General features: G+C 37.1%; 1 protein-coding gene and 1 pseudogene across 2 annotated transcripts in view; one reads left to right on the top strand and one right to left on the bottom strand.

Moving 5' to 3' along the window:
- The window catches only part of FAR1 (fatty acyl-CoA reductase 1), a 72579-nt gene that overhangs the window by 9240 nt on the left and 43423 nt on the right, over positions 1-19916 (top strand). The gene's annotated exons all lie outside the window — the stretch shown is intronic.
- On the bottom strand, positions 1746-8142 carry LOC111165262 (small ribosomal subunit protein eS24 pseudogene; annotated as a pseudogene).

Below are 19916 nucleotides of genomic sequence, written 5' to 3'. Positions count from 1 at the left end.
AAGCTTTACATAAGAACCTGGCAAGGTTTTAAAGCTAGACCAGGAAGATTTTTGAGAAGAGGCTTTGTTATGGGATTCAGTTGTTTAAAGAGATTCCTGGAAGCTTCCTACTCAAAACTAGAGACTGGAGGGATCATTGACATTCAAGTTCAGAGAAGTTTCTATTACTTCCAGGAAGAGCTCTGATTCCAAGTCCTCATGCCACATTTGGTTGGTGTGGACCTGGTGACCAGGGAGAAGACCTGCGCCTATAGCTGGGGTAAAGACCTTTAGAACGGTGACCCTCCAGCTCTTTTAATCCCGGCCCTTTAGCTGGGTCATTCTTTAGCTCAGTAATTCCCATTTTCTAGTGGAATAATAACAACTAAATTGTCAAGGTATAAGCATTTTGGGGGAGAGAGGGACTTTCTTCAGCAGTTAGGGAAATGGATGGTTCCTGTTTGAATCACAAAAAATATACTTATCTTAAAGTCTAGACTAGTTAGAAAACTGTAGGTCTCAAATTCTAGTGATGGAATTATATAACACATTCTCCCGGTTTAATAAAACAACTAAAATGATAATAATTAAGCTCAACTTAATTAGAAGAAAGAATAATGATAATTGAAAACCATGACCAGTTTCACTGACAATGACTGATTGCTCCTCTTGAAAATTACAGAATTCCAGGTTTTGCGTGTGCATATTTGGAGCATTGTGAGTTGCAGCAAGCAGAGTTATTACTTGTATACAAACTGAAGTTTTCGGTACATTCTAATAACATACTCATATTTGCAACTCTTAATAACTGGCTTTATAGTTTATTCATAAGTAGCCTTGTGGATCAATGGAAGGTCATGCTTTCTAAATCATTTGTAGACCATGGGAGGTTTGGTCCATGTTTGTATAGTCATTACCTTAGAAGGCTGATGTGGCAATAATGAGCTTTTTCAGGAGCATTGTTTCCCTAGCGGTGTTGGGAAATTGGTGAAAGGCCAGCCTTAAAAAGAGGTCAGATGAACCGGTTTGCAGGGCAGAAATTGAGACATAGATGTAGAGAACAAACGTATGGACACCAAGGGGGGAAAGTGGTGGGGGGGTGGGAGGGGTGTGATGAATTGGGCGATTGGGATTGACATGTATACACTAATATGTATAACATGGATAACTAATAAGAACCTGCTGTATAAAAAAAAATTAAATTAAAAAAAAGAGGTCTAGGAGTTTCTTTACCTCAGTACATTTTGTAGGTCTTTGATATGCTAATGCACTTTGTAGCTCTCCTGGTTGGGGATAAAATGTACAGCATCCCAGCCCCATTTACCACAATTTGGAAAATGCTGCCTTGGTGGACTAGAGCCTGTTTTTAGGTTCAGCCTTGGGAACAGATTGAGAAGGCTTCATAAGAAAGTGATACAAGAGAAATGGAGAGGAAATAACAGCATACAGCAGGAGCTTCAAAGCACTTTTCCGTAGTTAAGAGTTGCAGGTTATTTGCTATAATAATCAGACTGAGTATAAACAGCTTTCAAACAAAGTCTACTTCTGTAACCAGTGAAATATCTGATTCTAACAACTTGTTCTTAAAGTTACTAATCTTCATGAATAGGCTTTGGTAGTTTTAAATCAGACCACACAAGATACATGATTAGTAATCTGCCTGAGTCAATTTTTTGGGTAAACTTGTATGTGTACGTCTACATGTAATGTTCGCGGTATACATGGAACATTTTCATGTTAAAATCAATTTTGCCGAGTAATTTGAAATGTGTATATATTTTCATGTAAAAGTTCTTAGTTTATTAATCGTCTCATGAAAAATCTGCACAGTCACCACAGATACAGTCACTGCAGAGTCTTTACTCCTTCTGTTGTCCAATCTCCAGCTCACTTTTTCCCAGCACCAACATTGGCCTTTGCAGTCCTCTTGACTTTCTTCATTCTGTTCTTCGTTCCTTTTGCTGTTTCCTTGAGGTGTTTTTCTTATGCAGGCCATGTCTTGCACGTCTATGTTAGGGTTCATTTTTCTTTCTGTAGTCCAAGGAATCGTAAATCCTGCCAAAGCCAGTTGTCTTGCCACCGCCAAAATGGATTCTGAATCCACATCCAAAGATGACATCTGGTGTGGTCTTGTACATTTTGGCTAGTTTTTCCTGAATATCTCTCTTAGCTACTTTTGCCTTCCCAGGGTGAAGGATGTCGATGATCTGCTAAAGTAGTTGGTTGGTCATGAACTTCCTGGTCTGGAGAGCTACTGTGTCATTTATGATGGCTGCTGATCTTCAAGCAGCCAGAGAGAAAAAGAGTGAAATATTTTTATATTAATTCTTAGGTATATTATGGAGTCAGATGCACAACTTTAATGAGTTTTTAAGCAAAATGGGATATTTCGATTTCTGTGTTGTATTGGAGAAGTTTAAGAAGCCTTATCTTTGCTAATACACTTAAAATACTAGTATGCCTTTGTATATTGTATATCACTTTTTTGAGTCTGAAAGTGTTAGGATAAAAATTACAATATTTAACATGAAAACATTTTTATTAAGGTAAGGAGTCTGTAGCACAATAGTTGATCTAAAGAAAATCATGTATGACTTTTGGAGGTTACTTTTTTAAGATTGTTTTCTCCCAGAATGGAATTGGATACATGTTTTTGCAAGCTGTGGAACTGTTTATTACCAAACTGTGTTAACAAGAGCACAGCCCTTCTTCTGTAGGCTTTACAGTAGAGAAGTTACCCTACTGGTGTACAGGCCTCGAGGACAGAAACAAAGGAAAATGGGTATTGCTAAAAAATTTAAGTTTTCTTGTCAGCAAATAATTTTAATGCTGTAGAATTGACATTTCCTCTCTGATGAAGTAGAACTTGACTTTTAAGGATGTTTTTGTGTTTGATTTTTACATCACTCAAAGGAATTCTGAGTCTGATTTTTCTTAACGTTTAATATTTTCCAGGATAATGAGGTTTTAGAGGCATTTTAACTTGCCAAAGTGCCATGCTTATGGAGTAACATCAGTATACAAAATAGTTGTGTAGTGCCCTAAGAACTAACGAGCCTACTGAGATTCCTTACCAAGATGTGTCGTAGAAATTGGGGAAGATTGGATATAGAGAGTTAAATATTGGCATATCAATGTCTGTGTAGGCAAACAGAGTGGCCATTATATTCACTTCAATGGGTGCTTACAACAGGGTTGGACACTAGCATCTTTTATTGAAAACCAAGATGCTAGAGTTATTCTTTTGTTTGTTGAAAAATGCTTTGTAAGCCTTAATTTTTGAAAAGAAAAAGGAACCCACTATTCTTATCAACTTGCACATTTTGAGTTTGCATTTTTTAGTCCTTCTTTTGTTGTTTACAGTTCACTTGCAGAGGTTTTCTTTTATGTTGAGTCTTGATCAAAACACTAAATATTCTAGAGTTATTAAAATATAGTAAAAAGACGCTATACCAGTGGTTCCCAATATGCCTCCAGATGAGAGTCTATGAAAAAATTTAAAAGAAAATATATGCTTACCTATAATATGAGGCCTCTTAATAGTCTAACTAAAATGAGTTGGCTTGTTTTTGGCTACAAGTATGTCAACTCCAAGTAGAAATCTACTGGTTATAAGTTCACAATTAAGTGAATATGGGAAAGTGAAATTTTTATTCAGTGAATGAGATTATTTGGTGGGCAAAATCAGTTGACCCTGGAGCAGCAGTGGAGGTTATGGGTGCCAGTCTTCCTAGAAGTCAAAAAAATCTGTGTGTAATTTTACAGTTGGCTCTCTGTATCTGTGGTTCTGCCTCCTCAGGTTCAACCAACTGCAGGTTGTATAATGCTGTAATATGCATTTGTTGAAAAAAATCTGTGCATAAGTGCACCCATGTAGTTTAAACCTGTGTTGTTCAAGGATCATCTGTACTTAGAAGTATGAGGCCCATGGGGCCATATTTTTTTTAAGGCATTTTGGGTAACTTGAACATGGATTAAATGTGTTACCGAACCAGGTTTGTTTGCCTGACGTGCAGCAAGCCAAACGCTGAGACACCGAGGTTTGCAGCAGAGAAAGGGTTTATTCAGGAGACAGCCAAGTGAGGAGACAGGAGACAGGAGAGCAGATCTCAGATCTGCCTCCCTGAAGGCAAGGGGTTTGAAATATTTATGGGATAAAGAAGCAGGGTGGTATTAGGCATGGGGAAAGGTGATTGGAGGTGGGGAAAAGGTGAGGTAATTGGTGTTCTTTGCAGGCATATCTGAGTTCCATGCTTCTTCTTGAGATGCATGTTCAAAAATGGAGGCACTTAGCATGATCTGAGGGTGGAGTTTTGAGTCCTCTGACATCAAAAGGTCATTTATTGGACACCTTTGCAGGCCCAGTTTTAGGGTCAGTGGTCCCAAGCAAAAATCTTAGCCGGCTTGAACTGGATAAGAGCTGACTCCAAGTTTCTGGAAAACAGCATAAGCCCCCAATACGGTAGGGACCCATACGACAGAGGTGTTACCTATAGGTGGTGGTTAAGGAGCCAAAAGAAATAATTAAGATGAGCTCGATCAGTGAAAGCATATTACAATCAGGGGGGTTTTTAATAAGCTGTTCCCTTAGCTGCTGTTCTGTAAGACAAGCTCAAGAATTTCTTTTAGTCATCAGTTTCTGTTAACCTATGGGACAGTTTCAAGTGGTTGACCATCTCAGGAGTAATGAGCAGTTACTTTACCATATTCTTTGTGGCAGATTGTATTTTCTAAAAGTAGTTGTAACAATGTGTCCCTTCTCACATGTTCTTGTGACCTTGACCATTCTCTCATCCTGAGGTGGAGTTATGTTCCCTTCCCTTGAATTTGGGTGTTCTTGTGAATCACTTGTGAGCAATAAGGTGAGGTCAGAAAAGGTGAATTTCTATCCAGCTCACCAAAATACTGGTCTTGAAGTCTTCAACAGCTTTTCATCAGTATAGCCTGAGATTGCCATGCTATAAGGAAACCCAGACTGCCTCATGTGGACAGACCACGTGAAGAGGCTCTAAGATAGGAGCTAGAACTGTTCAGCTAAAACTGCTTATTTGAGCCATTCCCAAATTCCTAACTCTCAGAAACTATGAGAGAGAATAAAAATGATTATTGTTGCTTTAAGATGTTGTTTTAGAGTGATTTTGTTACATAGCAATAGATAATCAGAACACTACTTTCCCTGAATCTGCTACTGTATACTGAGATTTGTCAGTGTACAGATGTACAGTCAGTGATATACCACAATGGTTTGTTCTGGGATCTGAACATTAACTTTATTTTGGTCTTTACCTTTGATATATAAAACTTTTTTCTATCATTCTTTCCTGTACCCATTTGGAAAAGCCATTCCATCCTTAACTATTTAGTAGAATGTATTTTGGTAATTGAAACTGTCATGTTTGTTGGAAAGTGTCCATGATATGTTTATTATGTCATGAGAGCATATGATCATCTTTAGAAGGCCTTTTGCTCTGTACCTTAATTTTAGTTACTGTGGTATTTGGCCTTCTCTTAGTTTCCTAGGGCTGCTGTAACAAAGTACTACAAACTGGGTGGCTTAAAACAACAGATATTTATTGTCTCACAGTTCTGGAGGTTAGAAGTCCAAAATCCATGCTCTGTCTGAAACCTCTGAGGGGATTCTTCCTTGCCTCTTCCTAGTTTTTTCTTAGCAATTTTGATATTCCTTGGCTTGTAGCTGTGTAATTCCAGTCTCTGCTTTTGTTGTCAGGTGGAGTTCTCCCTGTGTATATCTATGTCTTTACATGCCTCTCCTCTTATAAGGACACCAGTGATGTTGGATTAGAGACCCATTCTGCTCCAGTGTTATATCATTTACCTTAACTAATTACACCTTCAACAACCCCATTTCCAAATGAGGTCACATTCTGAAGTCCTAGGGATTAGGATTTCAACATATCTTTTTAGGGGGAACACAGTTCAATCCATAACAGGCTTCAAGGGAGATTGATATAATTATGTTTTAACCATTTAAACATTTTTACTCCAGATTAGATGTGAATGGGGTTTTTAATCAGTGACCATGAAGCTCTATTCTCTGCAGTTTAGGTCCCCTTTCTCTCTAGCATACATGCATACTACACATAAAATTTGATAGTAGTTTTTTACTGTTTACGCTCATTGACCCTTTTGAGAATCTGATAAGAACAGTGGATTTTTCCCCTAGAAAAAATGTACAGATATATGCATGGGAGTGCACACTTGTACACACACACATAAACACACTCAAAACAATATTTTGCATGAAACTTTAACACGTTCTTGGATTTCCCCGCCACCCCCCAAGCCTGTTCATGAACTTCTGGATTAGAGAGTTATTAATTCCCATCAGTTACAGATACCTAATTTCTATTTCCCTTTTAGTGGAAAAGCAAACGAAAAGGAAAAATAATGAGGAAGCAGAAGTATGTATATGGAATCCCCTCATGGTCATTGTAGCTCAGTGCAGCTTTTTGGGGAATTTTCATAATTCTGTGATATTTACCATGTGCGTAGTCTCTTTTCTGCTTCCATTCCCGTTCCCTTAGCCATGTATATAACCTTTGGCTACATAAAATTATAAGTAATGTTATACTTTTATGTAGAAAAGAATAATCTATGTAGTTTTAGACCTGTACACAGTATATAAACAAAGCTTTGTATCCTGCAACAGTGTTGGGTTAACTCTTGACCTCTTTAAATTCTGTGTTATTTCTTGATTATTATATCAAGATTTTTTTGAACATGGTAGCGGTCTAGGGTTTCTGAGTCTGCGATAGGATTATATTCTGTGCTCTTCTTCACTTGTAGCCTTTTCTCCAAAATAATATCGCCCAAGCTTCACCCCTGAACATCTTATCTTAATGGGCTCTCTTTTTAAAAATACATATTTTTAAGTACACCTTGAAAAAGGCTATAGGTCATGTCTTTGTGTTGTGTTTAGTCTCTGATATATCTGTGTTTCTGAAGCCTGTCATTCATTTATTGTTTTTGTTTTGAAAATATTATATCAATTATTTACTGTCCATTTTAGAGTGATATGCATAGTAACTCTAGTAATAGTGAAATCATAGGCAATGGATATTTAGACTGTGCTGGTTTCCCATTGATGCCTTTCTTAGTAGTTCATTTTTCTGAATGTGGAATATTCAGAATCTTTATTTAGAACAGGGGTTGGCAAACTGTGACCTGCAAACTGTTTTCCTGTCTTTGTGAATAAAGTTTTATTGAAACAGAGCCATGCCCATTTGTTTACTTACTGTTCATGGCTGATTTTGTGCCCCAAATGGCAGAATGGAGTAGTTGCTAATAAGATTGTATGGCCCACTGAAAATATTTACTACTTGACCCTTTACAGAAACCTTTGCCAACTCTTGGTTTAGAATATTTTGGAATTAATTCCCCCTCTTTTAAGGATATTTGAAATTCTTTTATTTATTTTACTTCTTCAGCCATGGAATCTAAGGGATATTAAAAGACCATTTAGCTCAGCATTCTGTCTACTGCTGCTTGAATTTCCTCCAGTACTCCTGCCAAGTGGTCCTCCAGCTTAGAGGTGTAGTAGGATTATGAGACAAAACAGCATTGGATGTGTCTGTGTTAAACACAGAATTGCCCCTGATTGGGAGTCAATCAGTGACTCTCAATAAAAAGATAGATGAAATAGCTTATTCTTTGTCTCTTTGCTCTCCCCACTGTCTCCATTGGTAGGTTATTTACTTTGGGTTTGTTTACATGCTAGAGGCACAGAGGAGTCACTTTTTAAGAGGAAGACAACTAAGTAGATCCTACTTTAAGGTGTAGCTGTAGGTGGAAATTTATAGGAAGCTGGAATGAATGTTTAGACATTGTCTAGAGATTTTCATATTCAGTGCTTAGTTTCCCTAAATAAATTTATAGCAGCTAAAACAAGGAACTAAGAGTTCTTACAATTACCTTTTGTCAGTTTTTACTGTATGTTCAATAAATAATGGTGCAGAAAGAAACATATAGGTAGAGCCAGTCTCACTGCAGAACTTCACTGCAGAACTGTGTTTGGTAATTCTGTGTACTTGACTCCTTGGTGAACATGGTGAGCGTAGGGGTCCTCTCAGGAGATGGGAGAGAGTGGTATCTGATCCAAAGATCAACATTATCCAGACGGGGGAAGAATTTCTCACATTCCATTTAGGAAATCCAGCCTGCTAAAGTCTTGTTAAACAACAGTTTCGTAGTTAAAACATCATCTCGTTTTTAATCTAGTAGGTTTGCCATCTAATAAAGAAATGAAATAAAAACTCAAGTAATAAAGATTAACAGAAGAAAGATATTACACTTTTTTTCTTAACACAATGCTCGTCTTTTATTTTTCACTTTAGAAAAGATTTTTCATACTTTTTTTCTCATAGATGAAAGTGAGTTTGTAAATTGTTAGAGGACAAAAGATAGTATAGGCTGGCTAATTGATGGGAAAATATACGCTTTCAAATATTTTTTTGGTACCTTCTGATTTTTCTGTTTACTGGCTCTACCTGTTATGTTTCTTTCTGCACCAGTAGTTTAAAATATATAACACATGCACTTTGTACATAATTTTAAATTGTGCAAAAGGATATATAGTGTGTATAGTGAAAAGCAAGTGCCTGTCATTTCTCTTCCCTAGTTATCCAGTTCTCCCTCCCAGAGGCAACCATTATTACCAGTTTTCTGGCTTTTTTGCCAGAAAAATCTGTGTATTTATAAACATATGCATTCATTTTTTCATTCCTTTTCCATGAAAGGTGGTATATCATACAGAATATTACATCTTAGCTTTTAAAGTTAATCATGAATGCTGTGTTTCATATCAGTATAAGTTGAACCACCTCTTTCCTTCTTTAGTCCTCAGAGGTTTGGTTTAAACCTACTTCTCCTAAAATCATTAATTTCCTTCCCAGAATTAAAAAATGGGTATATGTGCATGTGACTGTAACAGTATACAGTCCAGAGATAAAGTAGCTATTATTTTTACTTCGGTAATAAAAATTTTTTCCTAGTCTAAAAATTACACTCATAACTAAATGATTATTTCCATAAAAAAAGATAATTAAAGTTTTTTAGACTGAAATATTACAGATCAGACTGACTGCTGAGGGACCACAGAGAAATCACTGCCAAAGAAGTATGGGGAAGATGAATAAGGAAATGTAATTATGTGCCCAGCCTTAATCCTTACACAAATGCTATGAAGTGAAGGGGTGGGGATGTATATGCTGTCTATATGTTTTAGAGATGAGGAAACTACAGAAACAAACAGATAAGTAAGCTCACCCCCAAGATAAATGGATGAGCCTGGATTCCAGCCCAGCCCTGCTAGACTCAGAGCCCAAAGGTCCCCACTACATCATGGCATTGGGTTATCTGAAAGGCTTGTTTCCACAAAGGGGGCCTACCTTGTTTATCAGGAAGCAGTTTATAACAGGGCCAGATTCAATAGAGTACTGAAAATGGCTTCACTAGAGACTTAATTTCTTAATAGCTTATGTAAGGGAGGAAGACTTTTCTTCTATCCTTTTATGTTCTAGGACTGATGCCTGCAAATTAAACTGACAAAAGACATTAACAGAAAAGGCATATGTATATTTTTAAAATGTGCATAAAGGCTTCACAGAAAAGTGAAAACCCAAAAAAAGATGGTTAGACTTGAGAGCTTATATACCATATTAACAAAGGGTTATAAATTATGGAGAAGTGACTAGACAAAGGAAAAGGAGTTTGGGCTTCTAGGGGCAATAAATTGTGGGAAGGTAAATATGTGGGAAAACTAATAGAAGGTATCGGTTGCTAACATTCCATCTTCTTCATGGCCATGAAACTCACCCATAGAGTCCTCATTATGGCAGCCCTCATTTCTTGGAAGTTTCTGCTTTTAATCAGATGAGGGAAGCTCTGAGGAGAATTCTTTCTGCATCTGTTGAATCTCAGTTCCTTCAGCTCAAAGTAACCCATGTGCTATTAGTGATAAGCTTTGGGGTGTAAATTCTGATCCCATACTCCCTTATACAGAACTCACTGTTTTTCAAAGGTAGGCAAGTGTGATACATAGTATATATATTGGTATAGATATTTGCATATATTGGTATAGATATTTATAGAAACATGTTTGAATTTTGTTATTAATCTTAAGCAAGACCTTAAGAAGCTCTCAGAGCTTCTTGTCTTTACCTTATCTTATTACCTTTACTGCCTTGAGTTTTTTGTTTCTAGTCTTCCAATAAATAGTTCTGTTTAGGAAAGGTCTTTCAGTGGGTCGGGTAGAGTAGAGTTGGAAATAAATCCACTAACCTTCGATAAGTGTCTATTTCTTAACCTGAGAATGATGTCTTTTTATTCAAACTGATAGTGGCAATAATTAAGTCCACTTCGGTGTTCTTGTGAGTCGAGTTCTAAGTTTGACAACAGACCTTTTCCTTTCTCATTCTCTTTGTTGGGTGCCTCTGGAAATGGCCTTCGGGGAAATACTGGTAAAGTCTAATTGCTCTTGAGCTTTAATTGTTTAAGAGTCTACCTGAACCAGTTAATAGTCTCATTTCTAAACTGTGTTGCTTAATTGGCCCATCAGCTTTTACTGTGAAATGATGTGGAGTTTTAAGGATTTTTCAGCCAGAATTTGCCTTATTTCATATGCTAAAATTTTCTGTGGAGCAGGTTCTTGACTGTTATATGCCAAGAAGATCCTATAGTAAAGATACTGTCCATTTCCTCTTATAGTGAATCATACAACTTTAGAAATGGAAAGGAAGACCATCTGTTCCAGCCTCTTCACTTTCCTGCAACTTCTCTTCCAGTGTTATGCACTCACTCCTTACCCATGAGTTGATGCCTTTACCTCACTGTAGGACAAGTGGAAACTTCTTATACTCTCTATAAGTGTGGAATTTAATTAGAAGATACTGGTTTAAATTTGCCTCTGTCTATATATAGGTGCTGAGTGACCTTAGGCAAGAAAAATTATTAAGAAGACTTGTAGGAAATTGTATCGGAAAGCATGAGAGATATAGTTTTTTGTGCTTAATCTCTCCTTTTCCTGCCTTCCTTTTATTATTTATTTTTCTCATCACTGATGACTTCTGTAAAGCTTTGCTTCAAGCCCATGGACCCACCTTGTTCCTCTCACCATATCCTAATCTCCATGTACTTTGTTCACATTTGTCTTTCTGCTTAGCAAGTTTCTGAAACAACTACTTGACAGTGTATTAAAAGTTTTAATTAATTTGAGTTGTTTTTAGCAGTAATATAGGCAAAGGAATTCCCATTTCTTGGCACTAAAGAGCTGCTTTTTTGGGCAGATTTTTGTGGTTTTCATGTTACTGTAATACCCCAGTCTCTCACTTTGATTGCTTTGTCTATTTAAAGAACACTTTTTTAAAAATTTAAGTTTATATTTTTAGTTTTTTACACATATCCCCTCTTTTTTGGATTTTCCTCCCATCTAGGTCACCACAGAACACCAAGTAGAGCTCCCTGTACCACCCAGCAGACTCTCACCAGTCATCCACTTTATACACAGTATAAAGAACTCTTTTTTAAAAAGTTGAAAATGAGAGAAGGAACTTGTCTCTAATTATTTATCTTAACTAGGTTTCTGAAAGTAATGAGACAACATGATTGGCTTTCCATTAATTTTAGGACATCTATTAAGAGACTACAATTATGTTACAAGGGTGCAGTTTATATTGATTGGGTGAGTGCTATCTTAGAATTATCTGTGGTTTCTCCATTTACATCCATTCCAGGCTCTTTTTGCCCATGAGCCTGCATGTTCTCCTTTTATAGATAAGGAAACAGGTTAAGAGTAGTAGGTTTATCTTAGGATCTCATGGCTTCAAAGTGGCAGAGCCTGGACCTCAGCCACTAGCAAGTGAAGGTATCTTAGTTTAAGTAGCTTTGTAATATGTTCTCTTAATGTAAGTTTATGTGCATAATATAAAACCCACTAGGAAAACCCACTTTAGCAAGAAAGCCTCTAAAGTAATTGTGATATTTGGTACCCACCATTTTGCTGGTCTTCTGAAAGATTTCTGCCTCTTTAACTATTGAACCATAGGATAAGGTACTTTTTGAAGAAAATACCCAGCTGCCACTGCTAGGTGGTGTATCCTAAGGCATCTCAAGAACAGTGAAAATAAATATGAATCATGTTTCACAGCTTCTCTGCCCTGGCACATGGAATAATATTGCTGCTTTTCTCATTACTGCAGTGCTGCAGCTACTTTTTAACAGCTGATAGGAGCTTTAGATATTTTCCTGTGTAAGTAGAATCACACAGTAGGAACCTAAACAGCATGCTCTGGAAGGATTGGCAGCATTTCTTTCCTGGCTTCTGCTTTTCCTGTAGCTTTTGGCCATACTAGCAGGACTATGTGGAAGATGTGATAAGTCTAGACTTTCCTTAAAAGGAGTGCTCATTTGTACTTACTTTGCCAGTAAGTTAATAGGGTAAAGTATATTGGTGGGTGGGGGAATCAAGAATACCTGGAGACAGAGTTTAAAAATACTTGGTGCTTGTAAAGTTTTTGGTTGCGTTGTGATAAAGTTGGGGAGCTGTGGGAATCTGTTCTTTCTTCCATGAAGAGAACCTTAAGGATAAAATCACATGCAGTTAGCTTTAAGCTAGTTACCTGAAACTGGTAAGAAGTAGTTTCATTCTACAACTCTCTTAGCAAATAATCTTTATACTGTTAAGGAGAGAGTATTAAATTCGGTAAAAATTTTCTGTTGTTTGGTTTTAACAGATTTTTATAGGGAGGGTGTCCTGGTAGGTGAGGAAGGGTTGAGCCAATCCTTTTAGGGTTGAGCCAATCACATATTCAGGCTATAAATCCTCAATTGTTAAAGGGCAGACTGCTTAGTATCTTTTTCTGTCTTAAATGCATGTGTACACCTATGGAAAACTTTCTGGTTCCTGGTATCTGGTAGGTGCTTAATAAATATTTCTTGAATAGATTTTTACATATGAAGCTCAGAGAATTAAATAACTTGTTCTAGGTCATGTGTCTAGGACACTGTGTTTAATATATATTTAGTATGTAATTGTCATTAATACTTACCAGATTTGTTTGGTGTATTGATGCAGAATTATTCTTCATTTCTCCCCTATGACAACATTTTAATGCTCTATAGTTTTAATTAGGTTTGGGGGTCAACGAAGTCTTGAAATAGTCTTATTAGACCTGAAGCAGATTATAAGTAGAGTAACCATACTGTGAAAACTGGAACACTTTTGAGAAGAGGGGGCTCTAATCAAAGTTAAGCTGGAATAATGTGTAAAACCAGGCTTATTCCAGGAAAACCAGGACATATATGGTCACCCTATATTTACTTTTATTTTTTACAGTAAACTTTTTTTTTTTTTTTTGTGGTACGCGGGGCTCTCACTGTTGTGGCCTCTCCCGTTGCGGAGCACAGGCTCCGGACGCGCAGGCTCAGCGGCCATGGCTCACGGGCCCAGCCGCTCCGCGGCATGTGGGATCTTCCCAGACCCGGGCACGATCCCGTGTCCCCCTGCAGCGGCAGGCGGACTCTCAACCACTGCGCCACCAGGGAAGCCTTACAGTAAACTTTTTATTGACATGTAACATACCTTCAGAAAGTCCATAAATCCTGTGTACAACTTGACGAGCTTTAAAAAATGAGCCACCCAGATCAAGAAATAGAACATAACCAGTATCCCAGAAGCCTCCCTCACACCCTTTTTGGTCGCTACCTCTTCCTCCCCTGGAATATAACCATTGTTCTGACTTTTAACCGTAGATGATTTTTTGCCTGATTTTGAACTTTATATGCATGATATCATACAGTATACACCTTTTGTGTCTGGCCTCTTTGGCTCAGTGTTCTCTTTGTGAGCCCCATCCATGTGGTGTGTAGGATAATTCCTTCATTCTTATTGTTTTTTAATATTCCATTGTATGAATATACTATAATTTATGTAATATACTATTGACCAGACATTGGGTTTTTTAAATTTTGGGTCAGTAGGAATAGTGCTGCTACAAACATGTAAACATTGTTTATGAGTCTTTTGGTGAACAAATGTACTCATTTCTGTTGGGTATATAATCAGGAATGGAGCTGCTACATCATATGATATGTGATTGTTTAGCTTTATTAGGTTGTACCACTTTTACTAAGTGTTATAACTATCTGTACTTCCTCCAGCAGTAGATGAGAGTTCCATTTTTCTCTCTCTGAAACTTTACCAATACTATGTATTGTCTGTCTTTTTCATTTTAGCCATTCTGGGGACAGTGTACCAGGATCACATTGAGGTTTGATAACTAATGAAGTTCAGCCCTTTTTAAATTTTTTAAACTGTATTTTATTTTTATTTATTTATTTTTGGTTGTATTGGGTCTTTGTTGCTGTGCGCAGGCTTTCTCCAGTTGTGGGGAGCGGGGGCTACTCTTCATTGCATGCGCGGGCTTCTCATTGCAGTGGCTTCTCTTGTTGTGGAGCATAGGCTCTCGGTGTGTGGGCTCAGTAGTTGTGGCACACAGGCATAGTTGCTCTGTGGCATGTGGGATCTTCCCGGACCAGGGATCGAACCCATGTCCCCTGCATTGGCAGGTGGATTCTTAACCACTATGCCACCAGGGAAGTCCTCAGCCTTTTTTATGTGCTAATTGGCCATTTGGATACTCTCCCTTATGCTTCCTTTTCTGTTCAAGCCTTTCCCATTTTCTATTGTTTTTTTCACTTCTCCTTATTGATTTGTAGTTCTTCATATATTCTGGGTAGTAATCAGTTGTCATTTATACATACTACTGCAATATCTTTTACCTGTTTTGCCTTTCCTCTCTGTTAATAGTGTTGTGGGATGAACTCAGTTTTAGTGTCTTCCAGTTTATCAATATTTTTCCTTTTTGGTTAGCACTTCTTGTGTCCTATTTAATAAATATTTGCCTACCCCATGATCATGGAGATGTTCTGTGTCATCTTCTAGAATCATAACTATTTTACCTTTCACATTTGGGTGTATAGTCTGTCTGGAATTCATTTTTGTGTGTGGTGTGGTATAGAAGTCAAGATTCATTTTTTGCTATATGGACATCCATTGATTGTACTCTTCTCTTCTTGTCCCAATACCACATTTCTGTAGCTTTATAATACATCTTGTTACATGGTAATATAAGTTCTCCAGCTTTGTTGTTCTTAATGCTTGTCTTGGCTACTCTTGGCCCTTTGCATTTCTGTAACATTTTAGAGTCTTAGTTTCCATACATAAATAAAAACAGCTTAAATTTTGATTGGGATTGTATTGAATCTAAGGAATGTAGTACATCTCTCCATTTATTTAAGTATTGTTTGATTTCTCTCAATGTTTTGTAGTTTTCCATTAGTATCTTTTACATTTATTTCTAATTTTTGGTGGTCTCAAAAAAAAAATAATTCAGGGGCTTCCCTGGTGGTGCAGTGGTTAAGAATCCGCCTGCCAATGCAGGGGACACGGGTTCGAACCCTGGCCTGGGAAGATGCCCCATGCCATGGAACAGTTAAGCCTGTGCGCCACAACTACTGAGCCTGTGCTCTAGAACCGTGAGCCACAGCTACTGAAACCCATGTGCCTAGAGCCTGTGCTCTGCAACAAGAGAAGCCACCGTAATGAGAAGCCCGTGCACCACAACAAAGACCCAACTCAGCCCCCCCAAAAAATTCGTTGAGGTGAAATTCACATAATATAAAATTAATCATTTTAAAGGGAAAAATTCAATGACATTTGCTACATTCACAATGTTATGCAGCTGCCACCTCTGTCTAGTTCCAGAATTCCTTCACTCCAAAGTAAAGCTCCTGAAGCAGTTTTCCTCCACTGCCCACTCTCTCCACTCTTCAGCTGCTGCCAACCACCAGTCTGCATTGTCTCTATGGATTTATCTATTCTGGATATTTCATAAAAATGAAATCCTATAGTATGTGATCTTCTATATCTGATTTTTTAAACTTAGTATGTTTTTGAGGTTCATCCCCCATTGTAGTACGTGTCAGTACTTCATTCCTTATTATGACTGAATAATATTCCACTATATATACATGATTTGTTGATCCATTCATTTGTTGATGGACTTTTGGGCTGTTTGTACTATTTGGCTGTTGTAAACACTGCTGCTATAAACAAGTGTGTATATGTACTTTTTGAGTACCTATCTGCAGATCTTTTGGGGTGTATACCTAGGAGCAGAATTGCAGGGTCATATGATAATTTTTTGTTTAACTTTTTGAGGAACTGCCAAACTTTCCCACAGCAGCTGAATCATTTTTCATTCCCATCAGCAATGTGCATGAGTTCCAGTTTCTCTGCATCCTCATCAGTCGATACTTGATATTTTCCATAATTTTTTGGTGTTTTGGATGGTATTATAAGTGGTATAGTTTTTTTTTAACTTTATTTCTTGTGCGTTGGTGGTGGGTTTTTTTCTGTATAAACCTTGTATCTAGTTCTCATATTCACTTGGTAATTCTAATAATTTACTTATATATTGACTGAATTTTCTGCGTACATTTGCATTTCTTATTTCCAATGCTTTTTTTAAATTTTTAAATTTTATTTTTTTATACAGCAGGTTCTTATTAGTTATCCATTTTATACATATTAGTGTATATATGTCAATCCCAATCTCCCAATTCATCACCCCCCCCACCCCACCCCCCGCCAGTTTCCCCCCTTGGTGTCCATATGTTTGTTCTCTACATCTGTGTCTCAATTTCTGCCCTGCAAACTGGTTCATCTGTACCATTTTTATAGGTTCCACATATATGTGTTAATATACGATATTTGTTTTTCTTTTCCTGACTTACTTCACTCTGCATGACAGTCTCTAGATTCATCCATGTCTCTAAGATGACCCAATTTCTTTCCTTTTTATGGCTGAGTAATATTCCACTGTATGTATGTACCACATCTTCTTTATCCATTTGTCTGTCGATGGGCATTTAGGTTGCTTCCATGACCTGGCTGTAGTAAATAGTGCTGCAGTGAACATTGATGTGCATGTGTCTTTTTGAATTATGGTTTTCTCTGAGTATATGCCCAGTAGTGGTATTGCTGGGTCATATGGTAATTCTATTTTTGGTTTTTTAAGGAACCTCCATACAGTTCTCCATAGTGGCGGTATCAATTTACATTCCCACCAACAGTACAAGAGGGTTCCCTTTTCTCCACACCCTCTCCAGCATTTCTTGTTTGTAGATTTTCTGATGATGCCCCTTCTAACTGGTGTGAGGTGATACCTCATTGTACTTTTGATTTGCATTTCTCTAATAATTAGTGACGTAGAGCCGCTTTTCATGTTCTTCTTGGCCATCTGTATGTCTTCTTTGCAGAAATGTCTATTTAGGTCTTCTGCCCATTTTTGGATTGGGTTGTTTGTTTTTTTAATATTGAGTTGCACGAGCTGTTTATATATTTTGGAGATTAACCCTTTGTCCGTTGATTCATTTGCAAATATTTTCTCCCATTCTGAGGGTTGTCTTTTCATCTTGTTTGTAGTTTCCCTTGCTTTGCAAAGGCTTTTAGGTTTCATTAGGTCCCGTTTGTTTATTTTTGCTTTTATTTCCATTACTCTAAGAGGTGGATCAAAAAACGCCTTGCTGTGATTTATGTCAAAGAGTGTTCTTCCTATGTTTTCCTCTAAGAGTTTTATAGTGTCTGGCCTTACATTTAGGTCTCTAATCCGTTTTGAGTTTATTTTTGTGTATGGTGTTAGGGAGTGTTCTAATTTCATTCTTTTACATGTAGCTGTCCAGTTTTCCCAGCACCACTTGTTGAAGAGACTGTCTTTTCTCCATTGTATATCCTTGCCTCCTTTGTCATAGATTAGTTGACCATAGGTGTGTGGGTTTATCTCTGGGCTTTCTGTCCTGTTCTATTGATCTATATTTCTCTTTTTGTGCCAGTACCATCATATTGTCTTGATTACTGCAGCTTTGTAGTATAGTCTGAAGTCAGGGAGTCTGATTCCTCCAGCTCCGTTTTTCTCCCTCAAGATTGCTTTGGCTATTTGGGGTCTTTTGTGTCTCCATACAAATTTTAAGATTTGTTGTTCCAGTTATGTAAAAAATACCATTGGTAATTTGATAGGGATTGCATTGAATCTGTAGATTGCTTTGGGTAGTATAGTCATTTTCACAATATTGATTCTTCCAACACAAGAACATGTTAAACATCTCTCCATCTGTTTGTATCATTAATTTCATTCATCAGTGTCATATTGTTTTCTGCATACAGGTCTTCTGTGTCCCTAGGTAGGTTTATTCCTAGGTATTTTATTATTTTTGTTGCAGTGGTAAATGGGAGTGTTTCCTTAATTTCTCTTTCAGATTTTTCATCATTAGCATATAGGAATGCAAGAGATTTCTGTGCATTAATTTTGTATCCTGCAACTTGACCAGATTCACTGATTAGCTCTAGTAGTTTTTTGGTGGCATCTTTAGGATTCTGTATGTATTGTATTTCTGGTGGCATCTTTAGGATTCTGTATGTATTGTATTTCCGGTGGCATCTTTAGGATTCTGTATGTATAGTATCATGTCATCTGCAAACAGTGACAGTTTTACTTCTTCTTTTCCAATTTGTATTCCTTTTATTTCTTTTTCTTCTCTGATTGCCGTGGCTAGGACTTCCAAGACTATGTTGAATAATAGTGGTGAGAGTGGACATCCTTGTCTTGTTCCTGATCTTAGAGGAAATGCTTTCAGTTTTCCACCATTGAGAATGATGTTTGCTGTGGGTTTGTCGTATATGGCCTGTTTATGTTGAGGTAGGTTCCCTCTGTGCCTACTTTCTGGAGAGTTTTTATCATAAATATGTGTTGAATTTTGTCAGAAGCTTTTTCTACATCTATTGAGATGATCATATGGTTTTTATTCTTCAATTTGTTAATATGGTGTATCACATTGATTGATTTGCATATATTGAAGAATCCTTGCATCCCTGGGATAAATCCCACTTGATCATGGTGTATGATCCTTTTAATGTGTTGTTGCATTCTGTTTGCTAGTATTTTGTTGAGGATTTTTGCATCTTTATTCATCAGTGATATTGGTGTGTAATTTTCTTTTTTTGTAGTATCTTTGTCTGGTTTTGGTATCAGGGTGATGGTGGCCTCATAGAATGAGTTTGGGCATGTTTCTTCCTCTGCAATTTTTTGGAAGAGTTTGAGAAGGATGGGTGGTAGCTCTTCTCTAAATGTTTGGTAGAATTCACCTGTGAAGCCATCTGGTCCTGGACTTTTGTTTGTTGGAAGATTTTTAATCACAGTTTCAATTTCAGTGCTTGTGATTGGTCTGTTCATATTTTCTATTTCTTCCTGGTTCAGTCTTGGAAGGTTATAGCTTTCTAAGGATTTGTCCATTTCTTCCAGGTTGTCCATTTTATTGGCATAGAGTTGTTGGTAGTAGTGTCTTAGGATGCTTTGTACTTCTGCGGTGTCTGTTGTAACTTCTCCTTTTTCATTTCTAATTTTATTGCTTTGAGTGCTCTCCTTCTTTTTCTTGATGAGTCTGGCTAATGGTTTATCAATTTTATCTTCTCAAAGAACCAGCTTTTAGTTTTGTTGATCTTTGCTATTGTCTTCTTTGTTTCTATTTCTTCTCTGATCTTTATAATTTCTTTCCTTCTGCTAACTTTGGGTTTTGTTTTTTCTTCTTTCTCTAGTTCCTTTAGGCATAAGGTTAGATTGTTTATTTGAGATTTTTTTCTTGTTTCTTGAGGTAGGCTTGTATTGCTATAAACGTCCCTCTTAGAACTGCTTCTGCTGCATCCCATAGGTTTTGGATCGTTGTGTTTTCATTGTCTTTTGTCTCTAGGTATTTTTTGATTTTCTCTTTGATTTCTTTAGTGATCTCTTGGTTTTTTTGTAACATATTATTTTGTCAAAATATGAACAATCCATGTGTTTGTGTGTTTTCCTTTTTTTCCCCTG

This window comes from Delphinapterus leucas, chromosome 7, assembly GCF_059928025.1.
Source record: "Delphinapterus leucas isolate spDelLeu-1000000601 "Yukka" chromosome 7, BTC_Dleu_Yukka2, whole genome shotgun sequence".
NCBI lineage: Eukaryota > Metazoa > Chordata > Mammalia > Artiodactyla > Monodontidae > Delphinapterus > Delphinapterus leucas.
Note: the sequence above shows the minus strand (reverse complement) of the source record. Positions and strands in the feature narration are given on the sequence as shown.